The sequence below is a fragment of the Diadema setosum genome, chromosome 2 (assembly GCF_964275005.1).
Source record: "Diadema setosum chromosome 2, eeDiaSeto1, whole genome shotgun sequence".
Classification (NCBI taxonomy): domain Eukaryota; kingdom Metazoa; phylum Echinodermata; class Echinoidea; order Diadematoida; family Diadematidae; genus Diadema; species Diadema setosum.
The window spans coordinates 25,135,356-25,155,895 of NC_092686.1; the positions used below are offsets into that span (position 1 = coordinate 25,135,356).

General features: G+C 37.7%; 1 protein-coding gene across 1 annotated transcript in view; it reads right to left on the minus strand.

Annotated features, from left to right (window-relative positions):
- The window catches only part of LOC140243494 (uncharacterized), a 71,598-nt gene that overhangs the window by 38,410 nt on the left and 12,648 nt on the right, over nt 1–20,540 (minus strand). The gene's annotated exons all lie outside the window — the stretch shown is intronic.

The following is a 20,540-nucleotide window of genomic DNA, read 5'->3' on the forward strand; positions in this document are numbered from 1 at the left end:
AATCTAACTTGATTGATTTGCTCATTGTTATGTTGTGTTTTCGTTGTTGAAACATTGTGTTCTGTATTCACGTCATCTCTGAAAAAACAAAACAAAACAAAACAAAACGGGGTCATCCCACTAGACCGACACCCACAAGCCATACAACCCACGAGTTCGAAATTGAAAAGTCAGGTCCATGAATCATACAGCCCATGAGTTCGACACAAGGCTAATAAAGCCCATTGAGTTCGACATTAGGTAAATACAGCCCACGAGTTCGACAGTTACAACACGGGGCTTAATGTGTCGGTCTCGTGGGCCTTGTGAGCTTAATGTGGAACTAATGGGCTGTATGACTCGTGAGCTGTATAACTCATGGACTGCATGACTTGTGAGCTGTATAACTCGTCATTGCTCTTGGGCTGTATGTTGGGCTGTGTTGGTCTCGTGACGTGCACTCATAGCTCCTGACTGACCGAGGACATTTTATCCAGCGCTAGATGAAATAGAATAGAAAACATACAATACGAACAAACAATATTGGTAACCGTCATAGGATGTGCAAGTTTGAAAGGAAAGTGGTAAAGTCATGGCCTCAAAACCCTCCAATAAAAAAAAAAAAAAGATAATGTGGACTCATTTTTTTTTTCAAACGAAATGAGAAAAAACATCCTACAAAGTCGCAATAGCAAAGGAATGTGAAGATATGAACATCCGTGAAGGGGGCGGTTTCTGCGTATAATGGTTCCTGAATTATCAACGAAGTTCAAATTAATTTTGATATAGTGATAGAGACGAGTATAATACAATTTCTCATAAACCTTTTAAACTTCATGAGATTATTTATATGACTGAACCCCGTTCTCCAAGATTCTGAGAATATAATCATTTTCATCTTTGTGATTAACTGTACGCAATCTTCAAGTAACATCGCTCATTTTGTTAAGAATTACCCCGACTATCAACTTGCGGTACAAACTGTATAATATGATGCTGAAATATCTCACGCCTTGATAACGGCAATGAAAGGAACACACATACATACATACACACACACAAACACACACACAAACACAGATAACAAACTTAGTTTTCTGAATTCGTATACACAACACATACATACACAGAAGAATTAACGTTGAAAAGGACGACATATAGAGATAGCAGGTAATATGCAACTTCTCAATTCGCAAGTAATTCACCTTGATGATTATTGTAAGCCACACACTTAAATTGATCATCATTCGGGCAGATAAGTTTCAACAGGATAGATATATAGTGTTCTCAACTCAAGCCAACACAAAACGATGACAGGATTTTTTCACCATCGATTCATATTATTGTATTGTTTTGGCCTAGAGGTGTTAATTTGAGTTTGATTTACAGGGACTTAATTGTAAAATTTTGTTGCAATGGAAATATCTTGAAAGAAGTAAATACAGCTGTAATTGTTTTTCGAATAAACAGATTCGTTATGTGTGTGGGGGGGGGGGGCAATTAACAAACAAAGTATACATGATGATATTTGTTCAAATTGTCTCACTGTTTTGTGTTTTTCAAAAGTTGACTGGATGCAGGACATGTTTCATTCAGCATTAATATCCAATTCTCCAGTTAGTTCAAAGATATATACAAAAAAACACAATTTTATTTATATCTAAGTAGTCAAATCCCAATATTATTATATATCATATATACAGGGCGTATGAAAAAAGTTACACTTTTGAAAAAATGGTCTAAATTACATTTCAAAATATTTTGAAGATTTTTCCATATTCATGGAAACCAGATAGTCTCATCTATCAAGTGCAATGAAAAAAAAAAAAATGTTCACGCTTGGCTGAACACTGACGCTCTTTGTCCAGAGTGTGAAAAATGGCTTGCGCCAAATTGAAAGAAGATGGAAAATTCAGCCAGCAGTCCAAATAAGTGTTCTCATGCAAACAAATTGCTCTTTTGCTCACAGTTTTGATTATGTTATGCTAGTTTAGGAATTTTCCTGCGATTTTCTGTCATGTTTTGAGTGATTCTATTGTGTTGTGGAAGGTTGATTAACAACATCAAGATCTCTTAAGCACAGTTATCACAAATCATGCACAGACATATCGAATCCACACGCGAGTCACTCAGTCAAGAAGAAAAGTACAAAATTATGCATCCTCAAATCATTCAATCAATACAATCAATACAATCCAATCAATCAATCAATCAATCAATCAATCAATCAATCAATCCAATCAATTAATCACTCATTTAATCAATCAATCAAGCAAGCAAGCAAACTATCAATCATTCAGTCAATCAATCAATCAATTAATCAATCAATCAGTCACAATTGCATGCATGGTTTATAAAAAGTGGCAGATAGACATAGGGAATATCACTTCCCCCCCCCCTCCGGCTTAAAGGTTGATCAATGTTTGAAAATTGATTTGTCTGTTAGTTTATTTGTTCAATCAGCCGATTGATTATTTCAGTGACTGAAAAGTGATGAATTGAATATTGGGTTGATTCACTGATTGATTGAACAACTCAACGACTGACTAACTGATATATCGGTTGATTGATTGATTGATTGACTGATTAATTGGTAAATCAATTGATTGATTAATGGGATGAATGATTTGAATGTTGATTGATTTGGTACCACTACCGCATTAATGAATAACCGGCATATGGTATTGATGTGTCCGTGTATTGTGAAAACTGTGATTTAAAGATCATGAAGTAATTATACACTCTCATTCTTACCAATTGATTTAGAAATGAAATCATTAAAATTACAAAAAAGCTGACAAAAAATATCAGACTATCATAACATAAAGCTTTAAGCAAAAGAGCAATTTGTTTGAATGGAAGCACTTATTTGGATTGCTAGCTGAATTTTCCATCTTCTTTCAATTTGGCGCAAGTCATTTTTCACACTCTGGACAAAAAGTGTCAGTGTTCAGCCAAGCGTGAACAAAAATTTGTTTTGTTGATTGCACTTGATAGATGAGACTATGGGCATCCATAAATATGAAAAATCTTCCAAATATTTTGAAATGTAATTTAGACAATTTTTTCAAAAGTGCAACTTTTTTTTTGATACGCCCTGTATATATATATATATATATATATATATGTATATATATATATATATATATATATATATATGTATATATATATATATATATGTATATATATATATATATATATATATATATCATAAAGACAATACGTTCAACATATGACAACCACACAACTGGTCTGTTTTGTGTGCTTCCAAGACTATACGGTGTGTAATAATATGTTTAAAAGTGATATAATACTCAATGATAATTATCATCAATGAAGGAAAAGGAGATATGTGAAAAAAAAAATGAAATGCAACTGGAAGGTTTTGACAGTTGTAATGGCCACCTGAGAGTGTAAAACTTCAGGTAGAAATACTTCGAAACAGAAACTGTTTATGGTACACACTAAGAAAAAAAGGTTCAATCAGGGAGCTAGAAGGGTTCGAAGTCGCGGAAATGGGTGCAAATTACACGATTTGCGAAAATGGTGGAACTTTGCTTCTTATATTGTTCATTTGGGGTTCGATCTTGCCACGGTCATTGACGGTGCAATATTGCGCCCCAAACTAGTCTCAAAACAAAGACCTCCTATGGTGTTACTCGACACTAAAATGCAATATTACATATCCTTGTGCTGGTATTATGAACATATATTTTTTGATATCAGGAAGCTTTTTTTTCATATTCTATAATCATTCATCGAGAGTATATTTTCAAATTAAGATGAGTCCATGATGAATAGGGTCTACTAAAAAAACTAACGTAGAATACCTGATTGCTTGACTGGTATTGACCAATCACATTGTACACATAACCTAGGAGGTTTAACAGATGAAGTTCCAACTGGCTGTATTTATTCAAATAGTCGTCAGATTTCTATTGCCGTACAAAACAATTTTATTGCACAGGTGCATTTGTGCCTTCGCTGATCGAGATTCGATGCCGCCGTCTCGCTGAGCAATCTGAAGATTCATTTTGGACGTTAACATAATTTTGGCTATATTTTGCTTGTTTATCTATTAAATGAAATTAAATCTTACTTTAAGATAAAAACATATAAAGCAACAGTCAATTCTGAACAGAAATATTATTGTGCAAAAGTGTAAATCAGAGCTGTTTCATGTGAAAGTGTTTAAACTGTACCCTGGTTTTATTTTATCACTTTTCCTAATGATTCTGACAAATCAAACTCATAGGAATCTTCAAATAGAATTCTTTATCAATAGATATATCAGATTACTGCCCAGGCATGCCTATTCGAATAATGTTCTTTTTATTTCATTTTTTTTTTGGCGCAATTTCTATTCGTGTACCCCCGTGTCTTTAACATTCACCTAACCTTTATCTCTTATTGGTTCGGATGTCGAAACGTAATTATCGTTACAAAGACATATCTTCCTGTTTGTGGTTCATTCTTGCTAAGGCACAATATTGTGCCCATAACTGGTCTCAAAGAAAGACCTATATGGTGTTGATCGACACTTGAATACAATATTGCATACCGTCGTGGTGCTACTATGTACTACTACTACTACTACTACTTATTCGAGGGCATGTATTTGCTTCAGCCGATGCCAACTCGGGTTCCATAAATAAAGTTGCGCCTCCAAACCTCTCTATCTAACATGACTGTCCGTAGGTCATTAATGCTATCTAGGCCTGCATCCTTCTTCAGGACACTGATTAAAGTGGCCTTACGTCTTCCTCGTTTTGCAGTTCCCTGTTTAGGTTCCCAGAGTACGAGGGAATTCGCAGATAGTTCAGGGTGTCGCGCACAGTGTCCCGCTAATCGCATCCTTCTCTCACGCACTTTGTCAGACACCTTTGGCAATGTACTATACAAGTCATCATTTCTAACGTAGTCACTCCATGACACATTAAGGGCTATCCTGAGCATGCGTGTGTACACTCCGTTCAATGCTCTCTCTTGTCTGGCTGTAAGTGTCCACGTCTCTGCTCCATACAGTAATACAGACTCAACTGTTGTGACAAAAAGTCGCCGTTTTATGTCGTCGCTAAGCTGAGATTTCCACACTTTCCTCATACTGTGCAAAGCATTCCATGCGTGGCCACGTCTGATCCTGATGTCTTGTTCTGTAGAGGCAATCCAGGAGCCCAGATACTTGAAGTCGTTCTTCACATCGAGTACTGCACCGTCTAAGGTTGTGATAATGGTATCGTCGATATTAAATGCCATCACCTTTGTCTTCTTTGCATTGAGCCGTAGACCAATCTTCTTGCACTCCTTTTCCACTGCAAACAGCAGCTCCCTTGCCTTTTCAGTCGTATCTGATATTAAGGCAATATCGTCAGCAAAATCAAGGTCAGTGACCATTACGGGCGGAACACGACGGCTTTGACGGGGCACCAATGTAAATCCAAGCTCCTCCTCCTTGCCATTGATGGCAAGCCTCAAAGCATAGTCAAGGGCTACGATAAACAGAAAGGGTGCCAATGTGTCTCCTTGAAGTACCCCAGCCAGTATTTCAAAATACTCTGTCTCTCCATCAGGCGAGCACACCTTTGCATGCGTCTTGGAGTAAATGACATCAATCGCACGAACTAGTTTCTCAGGAATGCCATAAGCGTTGAGAATCTCTAGGAGCTTCCCCCGATGGATGCTGTCAAAGGCCTTCTTGAAATCGATAAATGTGATCACTGCAGGGAGGCTCCTATCTCTCACTCCTTCAAGTATTCTTCTAAGTGCTAGGATCTGTCCTACAGTCGATCGTTTCTGTCGGAAGCCATTCTGGGAGTCCCTAAGCAGTGGATCAATGTAGGGTCTGATACGGTTCAAGATCATTCTGTTATATGTTTTGGATACTACTGAGCTCAGACAAATCCCACGGTAGTTGTCAGTCTTGGAGAGATCCCCTGACTTTGGTACTGGGATGATGTTAAGTGTAGACCACTGTTCCGGCTGGTCCCCATCTTCATATGAGCGGTTGATAAATTCTAAGATAATATCATCCACAGGAACATATTTCAGAACTTCAGGGGCTACCCCATCCTCCCCACTGCTTTTGTTGTTCTTCATTTCTGTTTTAGCCTTCGTGTACTCACTCATCGTAAACGGACCATCTGGTATGGGAAGGTCACTAAAAATAGGTGTTATTGGTTCATTACTTTCTAGAAGCTCAGGAGGGTTGCCCAAGAGGTTCTTGAAGTGTGAGTACCAGGTCGCAACTCTCTTTTCTGCACTTTCACCTCGAATCCTGACAGACTGAGATGCCTTTCGTCCGGAGATGTCATTGATGAGCTTCCAGCTCAGTCCATATTTTCTATTTTCATGTGCTTGCTCTACTTCAGCTATTTGCCTACACAATTTTTCCTGATCCAGAATTGCATATGTTCTGTACAAGTTTTCCCTTATCCTTGCATATTCTTCTCTGCTCTTACCATCTTCACCCTCGTCTGCGATGAACGCCCTATATGCAGCTTTCGTCTTCTTCCTGGCAACAGTAACTTTAGGGTTTAAGCTTTGCTCCTCCCTCCGAGCCTTTTTGATCTGCTTGAGACATGTTTCTGCTGCTTGTTGATTTGCATCAATAAAGCGTTGGTACGTTTCTGTGGCAGACTCATTCTCCTCCTGGAGTACATGAAATCTGTTTCTTATTTCCACTGCGTATTGCTCCTGTAATTGACGGTCGGTTGTTAGATCCTCCCAAGCATATTTCACTCTTTTCACTTTCTGCTTTTTCGGCGCCCTAAGACTAAGTCTTATTGTTGCAGTCACCACCCTGTGATCAGATCCGAGAGAGGAAAAGGACCCATATGCTTCACTGTTAACGATGCTTTTACGCCACTTCTTACGTGTCAGAATATAATCTAACTGATGGGTGGTCTTGTTTGGTGACATCCATGTCCATAGTTTTCCCTTTCGTTTCTGAAAGAGCGTGTTTGTGGCTAATAACTGATATTCTTCCATCACATCAAGCAGTCGTCTGCCATTGTCATTCGTCTGGTCATTGCATGTGAACAGGACATCATCTGGACCGAGTCGTGCGTTGAGATCGCCAAGCACCACCAAGAAGTGATGGCGAGGAACAGCTTCAATTGCTTGACGAAGATTGTCATCGAAGTCAGTTTTGTCAGTGCTAGCTGCATATTCACATGGTGCATATGCAACAATTACAGTTAATGCAGGATTTCCCTATGTACATGTTTTTTTTTTTTTTAAGACATCATAAAACTTGATGTTCTCCCATAATTTCATAATCATTCATCGGAGCATTTTTAAATGAAGTTGAGTCCTTGATGAAAGGGTCTGCGAACAAGCTAACGAAGAATACCTGACTGCTCGTCTGGTATTGACCAATCAAAATGGAATATGTCACAACATTCACTGCATGCTTACTGTGCGATGATGGAGTCAAACCCGACTACACGCTAAAGATTTTCATTGCGACTCGATCTCGGGACAGAAAAAAAAAAGTCAATATTTTTTCAAGGCCCTCAAAGCTGGAATTCCATCCACTCTGATGTGAAATGTAAGAAAACGGTACAAAGTTTTAAGAAAGCTTTCAAGCGTATTGAAAGGTTTTCTGGAAGTTACCAATATCATTTTACGAATTTATAAGAGACTAGCAAGATAGGATGTGTTTGTGAAAATGACATCTTGCGTATTGTTAATGTGCGCTGGTCCATGTTTTTGTCTGTGTATGCATGTGTGTGTATGTGTGAGTGTGTGTGTGTGTGTGTGCCAATGTTTTTCTCTGTATATACGATGTATTTAGGGCCTACTTTTCCGGGATTAGTTTTGAATATGGTCAATTGCCTTCTCACTCACCCCTTCACTTGATATCTTTTGCTGTTTGTTTGCTTTGTTTGTTTGTTTGTCACATTGTCATTTTATACTTGTCATACCATTGTCACATTTTATGTATGCATATTTTATAAAGTGAAAATAAATGAAATGATAAAATAAAATCATATTTAGAGAGCAAAACCGCGAATATATATGGGTGCAAACTACACGATTCATTTTTATGGGTTGATTTTTTTTTCATTTTTTTTTTCATGGATTCATGCACGGTAAAGCCTAAAGGGTAAAATGCATGCACATGAAAAATGTAAGCACATGTTTCCATTTCATTTCATTTCATTTCATTTATTTCATTTCCAACAACATTTTCATACACAAAATAACACAACATCAATGCAATGTGGTAACAAAGAAAAATACGTGAAGTTGACAATACTACGCATCACAAAAGCGAAGTAAACAATGAAAATTGAAACTAAAGTTGCAGGAAATGGAGGAGACATGCTAAAAAGCTAAGCTTGTATTTTGCAGTCTCCTCGTGGACAAAAAGACTAAATAACATCAAAAAGCAATTAGCTAGACATAATATATCGGTGTACAACACATACAGACCTATACATATAAACAAACAAACAAACAAACAGACGGACAAACAAACACAAGCAACCTCTCTTGTAAAGAGAAAGATAGAGAGAAAAAAACAAAACACAGTAAAGGAAAAAGAGGAAAAGAGGAAATTATTTTGAAAGAAGAAACAGAAAGAGACAAGAGGACAGGGAAAGGCGAGAAAGGAGAAGAGATGAAGGGTCTATACCAGCACACGCGAGGCACATGATGCGGTGGGTCACCGAGGTATATGTACTTAATGTAGGAAAGGAATAGATAAAAGAAAAGAGTGAATATAACGAATTATAAAAGAAATAAAAGAATTAAGGCTAATTAAAATATAACTCATTCAACTATATAAGAATTTATGAACAACTTCTTCAGTTTAAATGTGAATGTGTTTAAACTTAGAACTTGTTTCATACTATTATCGAGAGTGTTCCAAAATTTGGGGCCAGTAAAAGAAAACATGGATTTAGCAAACATAGTCCTAGTTAATGGCAAATGAAATGAGTTGGATTGCCGGGTAGGATAAAAATGAACAGATCTATTTTTAGTGAACATGGACTCAAACACAAATGGGAAAGAATTATTGGTAAGTTTGTACATAAATTGTCCTAGGTGTAACAAATACAAATCCTTAACTTTTAAGATATTGTTTTCATGGAATAGTACATCAGTATGACTTCTCCACGATTCATTGCAAATAATGCGAAGAGCTTTTTTCTGTAACAAAAGTAATCTTTCCAAATGAGAAGAATGTGTGTTTCCCCAGGCGAGTATACCATAATTCAAATAAGGTAAAATCAGAGATGAATATAACATCAAAAGAACATTTTTGGGTAAACAAAATTTAACTTTATTTATAACACCTATATTTCTTGAAATGATACGGCTTATGGAATCAATATGTAAATTCCAAGTAAGTTTACGGTCAATAATCAAACCTAGGAATTTGATTGAAGAAACTTCTTCGATAACTGTATCATTCAGATATACATTTCTAGGTACATTTTCTAAAGAGTTACTAAAAATCATACATTTAGTTTTTTTGATATTTATGGACAATTTATTTGCTCTTATCCATTGAAGTAATTTATCCAATTCAACATTTAAAACATCAATTAACATATTAGGATCAGAATGTGACAAAAAAACATTAGAATCATCAGCAAATAACAGAAAGGAAAGAATACTTGATGAATTCGGCATGTCATTAATGTAAAGGATGAATAAAAGAGGTCCAAGCAAACTTCCTTGAGGAACTCCACAATTAACATTTTGCATGACAGATGTATGCCCATTAACATAAACAAATTGCTTACGGTTAGAAAGGTAACTTCTAAACCACTCCAAGGCCTTTCCTCGGATACCATAATATGATAATTTATAAAAAAGTATATTGTGGTCAATGGTATCAAAGGCCTTGGAGTAGTCCAGGAAAACGCCGATTGTATGATGAAATTGATCAATGGCTTTTGAAACTTTATCTAAAAAGGTAAGTATTGCGTGGGAGGTGTTGTGGTTTTGCCGGAAACCAAACTGATAATCAGAAATTATTTTATGAATATCCAAAAACTTCAATAATCTAAAATGAACAACTTTTTCAAGTAATTTCGAAATAGAAGTCAACAAAGATATAGGTCGATAATTGCAAACATCTTCCCTATCCCCTTTTTTATAAATAGGAATTACTTTAGAAATTTTCATATCCTCAGGGACAACTCCGTTACACAAAGACAAATTAAAGACGTGTACTAATGGATCAACAATAGAATTGATAATATTTTTCAAAAGAACATTATCAATACTGTCATACCCGGCACTTTTCTTGTTTTTCAAATTCTGAACAATATCTAACAATTCATTTCTCTCTAAAGGAACAAAAAACAGTGAGTTAGGACTACGAGTTTGTAAAAAATCAAAAAAATTCTTTTGACTATCCGGAACATTGTGAGCAAGATTATTGCCAATTTGTGAAAAATACTGATTGAAAATATTTGAAATGGATGTAGCATCATCGATAATCAAATTGTTATGTTTGATTGTGGTAATACGCGGTTTCTCCGTATTTTTATTAATAGCTGTATTAATAATTTTCCACGTATTTTGAATATCATGTTTAAACAAAGATAACTGATTAATAAAATATTTACGTTTCTCGCATCGTATTACTTGCGTGAGAACATTCTTATATGAAGTATATTTATAATGAGATTGCTGAGTGCGTTTAAGTTTATCAACATAATACAAATTATTTTTACGGTTAATCGATCGCAACAAAGATTTAGATATCCAAGGCAGCCTAGGATATCTTTTGTAATTGTTACATTTTTTTCTAACAATGGGAACATGTTTATCCAAAATGGAAATTAGCGTTTGCATAAACAAATCATAAGATTCAGTTGGATCCTCTTTATCATATACATCAGTCCAGTCCACTCTGTTTAGCTCGTCTTGTAACCTAACTATACTGTCAGGTGTTATTTTCCGGAAACTTACCATAGGAGGCTTTAAAGAAATTCTACGGTTAAGGGGTATATAAGTGAAGATGGGATAATGGTCAGTTAAATCTGATAAAATAATTCCAGAGACAGGTAAAGGGCTGATGTTACAAAATATATTGTCGATAAGTGTTGCAGAATGATTGGTAACACGAGTTGGTTTTGTTATAAGCGGTAAAAAAGACGAGGAAGTCATTATATCCAGAAAATTTTGGGCATTGTTTAAAGTCTGAAACTTTGATAAATCAACATTAAAATCTCCCATAATAAAACAATCTTTATTATTAAAAGTTGGGTTTGATAATAAGGATTGTACGTAATCAAAAAAATCATAGATATTTGAATTCGGAGGTCTATATAATACTGACACAATTATATTCTTTGAATTAGGGACCTTAATTTCAATAACAAGTGATTCAACAATTTCACTCATACAGTTCAATTCATCATGAATAAGATAATCCAGACTTTGGTTTACATATAAGGCAACGCCTCCGCCCATTCTCTGATTTCTACTATTATGTATGAAATCATAACCTGGGAGTGAGAACATAGAAGTAGATCCATAAGTGGTCCATGTTTCACTAAGACCTATTACATTAAAAAAGGATCCATGAGTGCCATCCATAAACAAGCGAAAATTATCAAAATTATGATTCAAACTCCTTATATTCAGATGCATTAAAGACAAATTATTGTCACAATCATTACCTTCAACGAAAGATTTGATATTGTTAATAGTGAAATATTCTGAACTTGGATATTGTTCATTGTTATTCTGACAAAAATTAACACTATCCTCATAAAAATTAAAAGGTAACTGATAATCTTTACTAGAGGGGTCATTATTTGCCTGTGTTTCCGTGTTATTACTGAACATTTCAAAAAACTCATCACTGTTTAATGAATGAAAGGCAAAGTCTTCGACTCGCATCATCTAGGAGTCAGAAAGAAATAGGACGTACTCGGTGCCATCGAGCGCCAGTGTGCGTTCAAGCATGCATGGCAGAGACCCCAGGAGGATGAGATAAGAGAAAGCATAAAAGAATGTAAGAGGACGAGAAGGAGGAGGAAGGAACAGAAAAAGTGGTAGAAGTAGAAATAAGAAAGAAAACGTAAATATCGGAGAATTACAAGAGAGCAAAGGACAAACAGTAGACAAGAACAAGACAAACACCACAAAAAACACATACCTATCGACTCATGACCAAGGTACATTTCCGAAAAACTAAACCTAATCATCGCTCTCCCTGCCCCCCCCCCCCCCCCACTCCCTGAGAAGAGTATGTCAAAACTGGTCAGGCAAGATAGACTCCGAATAATGTATTTACAATCCTTTTTTTGTGAGTACAGTATTCAGTTAGTGCACTGGATGAAAGTTGCCAGTGAACCCGATGTTACACTTGCTCTTATGGGCTAGGCTGAAGCTTTTCATTGGTCGAGCCTCGTCACGCCACGCTACTACGTCACCCAACACACAAATTTGACGAGAATGCGTTCACTGGTGCATGTATTGTAAACCTTCGGTATGTGACAGTTATTGTTCCATCTCAAAAGTGAACAAAATCAAAGCGTTTGTTACCAGTACATTGTCAAATATATCGTTAGATTTCAGTGCATCTGGGCAGGGGTTCACCGAACCACGCCCCTCTGTCATTTACATCTCAGTTCCCACATTATCATATTAACGAAGTCTCATTACGAACACACTATACAGAGACCTGTCCAATTGTTAATTTCTGAGTTAAATGCCTGTACCAAAGTATTTTTATATTCCCGGGCGGATCCAGAAATTTGCGATAATAAAAGGGGGTGCATGCACCCCTCCCCCGTTTTCTTTCTCTGTCTTTTGTTTTAACAAAGTATGAAGGGGGGGGGGGGGCGTGCGCCCGGTGCAGTCTTCTCTGGATCCGCCATTGTATCCGGAAGTCATCTGCCCGTGACATAGGTTGTCCAGTGCTCCTATAGAGCATAGTCAAATAAGATGACATTGTTATAGAAAACAAGAACAAGAACAAAGCTATTCTCAAAGACCTCATACTACAGAAGACTATTTTCCACAAATATACATAACATTTTAGTAAAGATGTGCAACTCAAATAACTCGAAGCACACCCAGCCAACACATCCGATTGGAATCAAACATTAACAAGTATTTTAAATTCAAACCCTCAGTTGTTTGCTGTTTATAACGTAATAAATTTACTGAATAAAACGTATTTATTTCAAAACTATCGAACAGTGTGTGAAAAAACAACAACGACAGCTTTCTCAAAATTGCTCTCAGAGCTTTACTGAATGTCTAGCAATAACCCCAGGTGGATCAATGGCAATGCACAACTGCAATACACAAAGGCCCAAGGTGTTTCCATGTGCTTGCAAACACCACATTTCAGAATGAATAAAGACTAGCTGTGATAGTGGAATTTCTCATGAATAAATAATAAAGCATTCAAACCCTGGCCATTGTTCAGCACCATTGTCAGGGTGTTAACCACATACTCCCATACACACCCATTGACCCCTGTGCAAAGCGAAAGTTTTGTACAGAGGGTTGGAAATAGAGCAAAATCTGTAACCTAACTGTGAAATTGATCATGGATTTCATGAAACTGATTTATGTTTTAAACCACCACCAACAAAATTGTACACTATACAGCTATCACCCATTCAATGACAGTGTTATCTGATATATAGTTACTGAAATATTAAGAATCAAAAGTGGAAAATGTTTTTTAAAACGCCTAATCCATAGAATACATTCGATGCAAAATAATGACATGGATGTTTCCTCAGGTGTCAATTCACGGACCCAGTCGTTTGGTCACCTGGTGTGGGCATGTTCATTCTTTTCTTGAACATGATTTATGAATTCAATGAATTGTTGAGTCGTGCGAAGTTAGGTGCACATAAGTTGACTCCCAGATGGCTCATTGTACAGCTCGTGCATGCGTGTTTGAGCTGAGCATGTAGCGCAAATTGGCTTGTGCCGAAAGGGTGAAAATGTTTCTGTAAAATATACAGCAAACTGATGTTAAATTGGCATGTAATATGATGTTGTCTTACTTTGTTATTTTATGTTATGAAGACTTTGAGTTGGTCAGGAAAAATGTGGGAATTTTGAATATGCCTTATGTTATAAAATGTATGCAGGCCTACATAAAAGGTGTGTATTTTCATCTCAGTCCAAATTCGCCACATTTTTTTTTCAACATGACTTTACTCAGGCTATTCCACATCTATTCTTTTTTTCCCAGATCTAACTTATTAGTGATGTCTGCATGCTGTCTCCTAATTCCCCGTCTGCTTGGAGAGGACATGCTGTATGTCTGTGACAAAGTAAGTGCTGCATTTTTTTTTATGGGAGACGGGAATTCCATCTGCTTTGTGACTAGAAATATAAGAGGAATATTTCTTTGCAACATTATTATGTTTTACTTATATGACAAATAGCTAAAATAAATCCATCCGACCGGATCTGTTTAGAAACCAATATCAAAACTTAAAGGGATGGTATAGTATTGGTGGAGGTGAGGATTTGGGCTTTTAACTTTTTGTGATATACCAAGAAATTACTTATGAAATGATAGAGAATATGCCATTCAAAGAGGAATTCTAAAGATTATTTGATGAAAATTGGTTTTGAAATGGATGAGGCATCCAAAAACAAAGTAAAACGCAGCGATCGTGATAAAAAGTGGGTCCCACATTGTATATTATTGCTCTGTTTTGGATATCGCAGCTATTTCAAAACCATTTCTCATTATCTCAGCAAAAGATGTTAGAAACCTGAAGTAGATCTCAACAAAAACTATACAATCAATTTAACTTTCCATTTTCTGGTCAATGGTCATAGTTGCAACCTGTTAGTTATGTAAGCAACAAAACTGCGTGGTGTAAACGACCTATTTCCTTCGAAATTTTATTCAGTCATCATTTATTCATGCCAAAATCTCTTTCAAAACCTGGCTGGACTACATCCCACAATCTTCACAATGTGAATGCTGCGCACTAGTGACATCACTATTTGGCTGGATGGTTGTGAAATCTGCCCGAATTCCTGTATACAATCGTGTCTTCCTTCGCTACACTAGCCGGGTTCACACGTACACCAATTAGCGGGATACAAATCTCGAGATTTGCATCGCGATCGTCATCCCGAGTTTTTTGCACGTGTGGACAGAAAAAACCCGAAAATTAGCGGGATAAGCATCGCGATGCTAATCCCAAGAAATCTTGCGCTGGTTCGTCAATTAGCGGGATAACTGGCCCCGCGCTGGTACGTGTGAACGGTCAGGACTAGAATCTCGAGTTTTTATATCCCATCATGCAATGCGCACATCACAACAGCGAGGCCTCTGCGAAGGACAAAGGGAAGTGCGCGCAAAGGCGCTGTGTGACCCAGTTTGCAGGCTTTGCTGTTATCTCTGTCGGCAATTAGCGGGATAATTCGGTACGTGTGGACGCTCGCCAAATTAGCGGGATACCGATCGCGATCGCTATCCCTCTAGTTTGGTACGTGTGGACGCTCGCAAAAAAAAAAACTCGAGATGTGGATCGCGATCGTCATCCCGCTATTTTGTACGTGTGAACCCGGCTACTGTTTGCGGCCTTCTATGCTCTGTGGCTTTGAGTAACCCAGACAAGGCAGAAACACTCGATGCGTTCTTCAGCAGTACATTGCAAGCCTTGATCTGAACAGGCAACTATCACAAAAAAAAAAAAAAAAAAATCCTACGGCATTTCATTAACAATATTGTTCAATAATTGTCTTGATATAGTTTACCAGCCTAAAGTTTTCATGGTGTATACTTTTTTCATGACTTCGCAAGGAATTGTCACCAGAGAAATGTTGTTCAGGTTGTCCATCCGTTCGTACATCAGAATGTAATCGATTATGGCAACATATACAAGTGGACAAATTAATGCAGGGAGATGACTTTAGCAGTTGAACACATCATGAAAAATTGAGGAATATCGGAAAATCCGTTGAAGAGCTATATATACATCATAATTTAGAGTTTCAGTGCCGCCATTACTAGAAGAGAAAGCTACATCTTTGACGTCAGCCACGGAAATGATATAAAGAAATGTAAAGAAAATAGGCATAGTTTCACTTTTCTAGCATTACAAAAGGAGCACTTGATTTACTTCTTCCAGAAGGGGGGGGGGGGTAATATTACCCTTAACGTTATGGCAACGACAAATAAGTCGAGGCAATTTGTACTTTTCATTAAGAATCAGATTTTATGGAATTCCCTTGATAATTTCTTCATATACGTTACGTTTCCATACGTGAAAGTGACACTGAAACTTTAAACATGCATAACTTGCATTGGGTCTATACGATTTTCTATATTCACTTATGTGTTCTTATGATATTGCTCCAACTTGTACAACTTGTACATTTGGGTTTCATTCCCCTTTAAGTACTGTTTGAGGTATCCAAATGAAACTTTGGATATGTATGTACGATTGGACGAAGTTACTTCTACCACCCTGTGGGTGCCAGCGTTCAAGGTCAAATATTGTAGGTCATTGTCAAATTCTACAATGTCATTTCGTGCTCTATCTTTGTATCTCACCTGGTAAGCACTGTCGACATAGTATTGTGGTGTTTTTTTAATAACTTTCCACACTTTTGAGCTATATGACCACCAAATTCACTCCTCATGCCCCGGTCACATAGACATCCCGGATCACCCCGGACCACCCCGGATCTGATCCGGGGAGAGATCCGTGTTGACGCCGGGAGGCCAACACGGCAACTTTTGGAGGTCAAAAACATCCGGCGTCATCCGGGGATAGCCGTGTTGGCAGAGCAATCCGGGGTGGTCCGTGTGGCTGCCGTGTAGCTGCCGTGTTGATCCGTGTAGATGCCGTGTTTGTCCGTGTAGACGCCGCGCTCTTCCGGCCTTATCCGTGTAGCTGCCGTGTTGATACCGTGTGTACAGTCATACCAAAATCCCGGATCTCCCCGGATCTCCCCGGACGTCCCCGGATCACCGTGTAGACCCTTGAGCATCCGTGTATGTGACTGGGGCATTATGCCCCAGTCACATATAAACACGGATGCTCTGCCAACACGGCAATCCCCGGATGACGCCGGATGTTTTTGACCTCCAAAAGTTGCCGTGTTGGCCTCCCGGCGTCAACACGGATCTCTCCCCGGATCAGATCCGGGGTGGTCCGGGGTGATCCGGGATGTCTATGTGACTGGGGCATTAGATCATCTAAAGATGGAAGTCCGACTACGTCAACAGTCAAAAAGTCAATGAGCTCACATTTGAAAATCAGTGTAATCACAAATTCGATATGTGGGCAAGACATCACTTGCTTTTACCTTGTTAGATGGTGAATATTTGTGAAGCTTCCGTTTCTAATTCATACAGCATCAGCATACATGTCTGGGAATAGTGGTAAAGAAGATTAGAGACTGGCAACAGCGTGCAAAATTCGCAAAATGTTATTTTGTGCCTTATTTGCTGAACAAACGTTATAGGAGTACTACAACCTTTTAGGCAATATGGCGGAACAATAACTCTATTATTAGTAGCGTTATAGAATATATGACAATGATGTAGTTCTGAAGCATACGTTTCATTAGATACTTTTGCAATGACTCCATGTATACTTTTAATCGAACTTGGTATATAATTATCAATGACTTGTACTTGAATAACGACAGAATGACTCGGTGAGGAAAGTTTTCTGTCATGTCATTAAGGAAGAATTGAACATGTCAATATCATGCTATATGTTCCATAGTTATTTCTGAATGTATTTTCCTAAAACATTTTTCCTTTTATATATACCTACGTTGCATCCAGATGCCTATTCGTTGAAAAATGTGGGCAGTGTATTGTATCACAAACCAAGGCCGAGTAAAAAATTACCATTAAACGCATATGGAAAGCTGTGAGTGGTGCGAGGTTTTTTTGTTTGGGGGGGGGGGGGGACACGGTTCAAAGTGTCCTGAAACCTTGTATAATACATGTATTTAGTTTTGTAGTCACGACACTTGCTATGTATGATGCCAAACTGTTCCCGCTCATACAAATGCAGCCGTTTCAAGGAAATAATATGATATTCTTATACTCCATGATTTGGTAATGCCTAAGTGGTTCATAAGATTCCATTGAAACTTTTTATAGAACAGAAATTGGATTTGACAATGGTATATGATATCCGTAATCTACTCTTTGACGGGGTCTGTCATCCGATTAATATGTATAAGCACGGTAGTCCCCTATTCGGAAACTACAAGTTAGATAAGCTACATTCATTTTGCACGCGACCATGGCGTTATAGCCAAAGGTGATCTGCAAATCCCTGTGTGCCTACACAGGATTGGAAAACGTACAGCTGTAACAACTTTCTGTGTATAGAACAACGAAACAGAAACTGGTGCATGTATTATTCTCGGTCACTTTGTTAGTCATAATGATGGTTTGCTCATTGCAGTTCCGGAATCTCAGCTCGAGGGACTCGAATTGATCCCAATCCAGTCGGAATGCGTGTATCACCCAAAACAAAATCTGAACACATAACTGCGATCCTGCATAGTCTCCATTGGTAGCCCATAAGGGCTGGTATCAAGTTCGATTTTCATAATATCATACCTTGTATTTAAATGTTTTCATCGAAATGCACGTATACGGTATGCGTATGTCAGTTAAGTATCTAAACCATAATAGATTGTAGTCGTAATCTACGTGCCAAGAATCTCATGTTTTAAATAAATGTGAACCCCAAGACATGTCGTGATAAGGACTTTAAGACAATTGGCATCGTCATTATAAAACAAACTCCTAATTATAAGACATGTTTTAGATTTAGGATAAATTCATGTCTGTGCTGGAAACATATCTTTTTGATGATTCATGATGACGTCACTGTTAAATGAATATTGTACGCATGGAAATATGTAGGCCTATTCGTTTAAATGTATACAAACAACATGTTAAATCCTCTTACATCTTTTTTTTTTTTTAAGATATGGTGCATACTTTAAGAAATGTAAGTAGCATGCTCTTGTTTTTGAGGCTTTGTGTACTGGTAAGAAGCATATCTTATTCTTATAGATTATGTGAATAAGTACGCATTCAAGTACGTTTTGAATAAAACGTATCCAGACAAATGCATATCATATTTTTACCTCTTCCTTCATGCAGATGTATACTCTTGCCTAGAGGGTTTGTTTGATAGATAGTGGTAGTGCTCACCTTATTGGAAAGGTAATTGGGTAAATATTTGGTTTCAGTATATCATTCAAACACAACTAAGTTAACTTCTACATTAATATTTCAAAACTCACAAATTCCACACACACACACACATTTCATGATTCACAGGATCCAAATTACACCAATCCTATTTACTTTGCAGAGTGCAACAACAACATAAGTTTCTGAGCAAATAGGGTTGCATCAGTTCGCATTGTTTAAGGTTTAAAGTAGGTAAGTAACTAAATTGTACTCGGTAATGTGATACTAGGTATATATACCTTATAGGTATAATGTTGCAAATATGTGGTGCTTATTTCATCCATGACTGCTGCAAAATTGCTTCTTTAAAGGAGCCAATCAGTGTCACTGCCTGCTCCTTTAGAGACGCAATATTGCCCAGTAATCTCAAGGTGCACTTGAGGTTACTGGGCAATATTGCGCCTCTAAAGGAGTATAGACAGTGACACTGACTGGCTCCTTTAAAGAAGCAATTTTGCAGCAGTCATGGATCAAATAAGCACCACAAAGGTGCAACATTATACCTATATCATATAAAGCACAAAATTGCACCCTTAAGAGAGGGTACAATCTTAGAACTTTGCGTGCTTCTTTGCACCCTCACGAAAGGGTGTAAAGTTGCACCAAAAGTAAAGGCAAGACAGGGTGCAAATTTGCGCCGAAAAAATAAAGGGTGAAAGATCGCACCCTCAAGAAAGGTGCAAACTTAGCACCACTTAGTGTGGGTGGAAAGATGCACTCTCAAGAAAAGGTGCAACTTAGCACCACTTAGTGTGGGTGGAAATGAAGAGCTCAGTTGCAAAAGGTACTACATCCATTTTTCATCAAAATTCACTTCTTGATCTTGATGTACTCATTTTTAGGACCTCTTTACACCTATACTAACGAAAAGCTGAATTTCCAACCAGAAAGTGTTAAAAAATTACATGTAAAAATCAGTTCGGTTGCAAAAGGTACAATAACAATTTTAGTTGGGTTGCAAAAGGTACTGGGCATCCACTCCAATGACATCATCGGGTAATTGACCAATCAGAGAACAGCATTGGCTTGACCCTCTACCATTGTCTACTGACTTAATCCGTAAACAAAAGAAGTTGGCTTCTTGAATCTTGAATCTTGAATGAGTACTCTCCCAAAAGCGAAGACGCTGTCCTGGAGAGGGCTGTGCTGAGCGGTGTGCTGTAGCATGTGCCTGTGGTGACGTGAGCTCAGGTGCATCTATATATGCTCGGTGCGGGTGTGCCTCTCATTACAGCATCTTAAGAGTAGGGGGCGGCGCCATCTGTCTAATGACAGGTAGGGCTGCACTCCTAAAGGTCATCAAAGTACCTGATGTTACTACTTTGGCAGGGAGAGTGTTCCAAATTCTTATGGCTCTGGG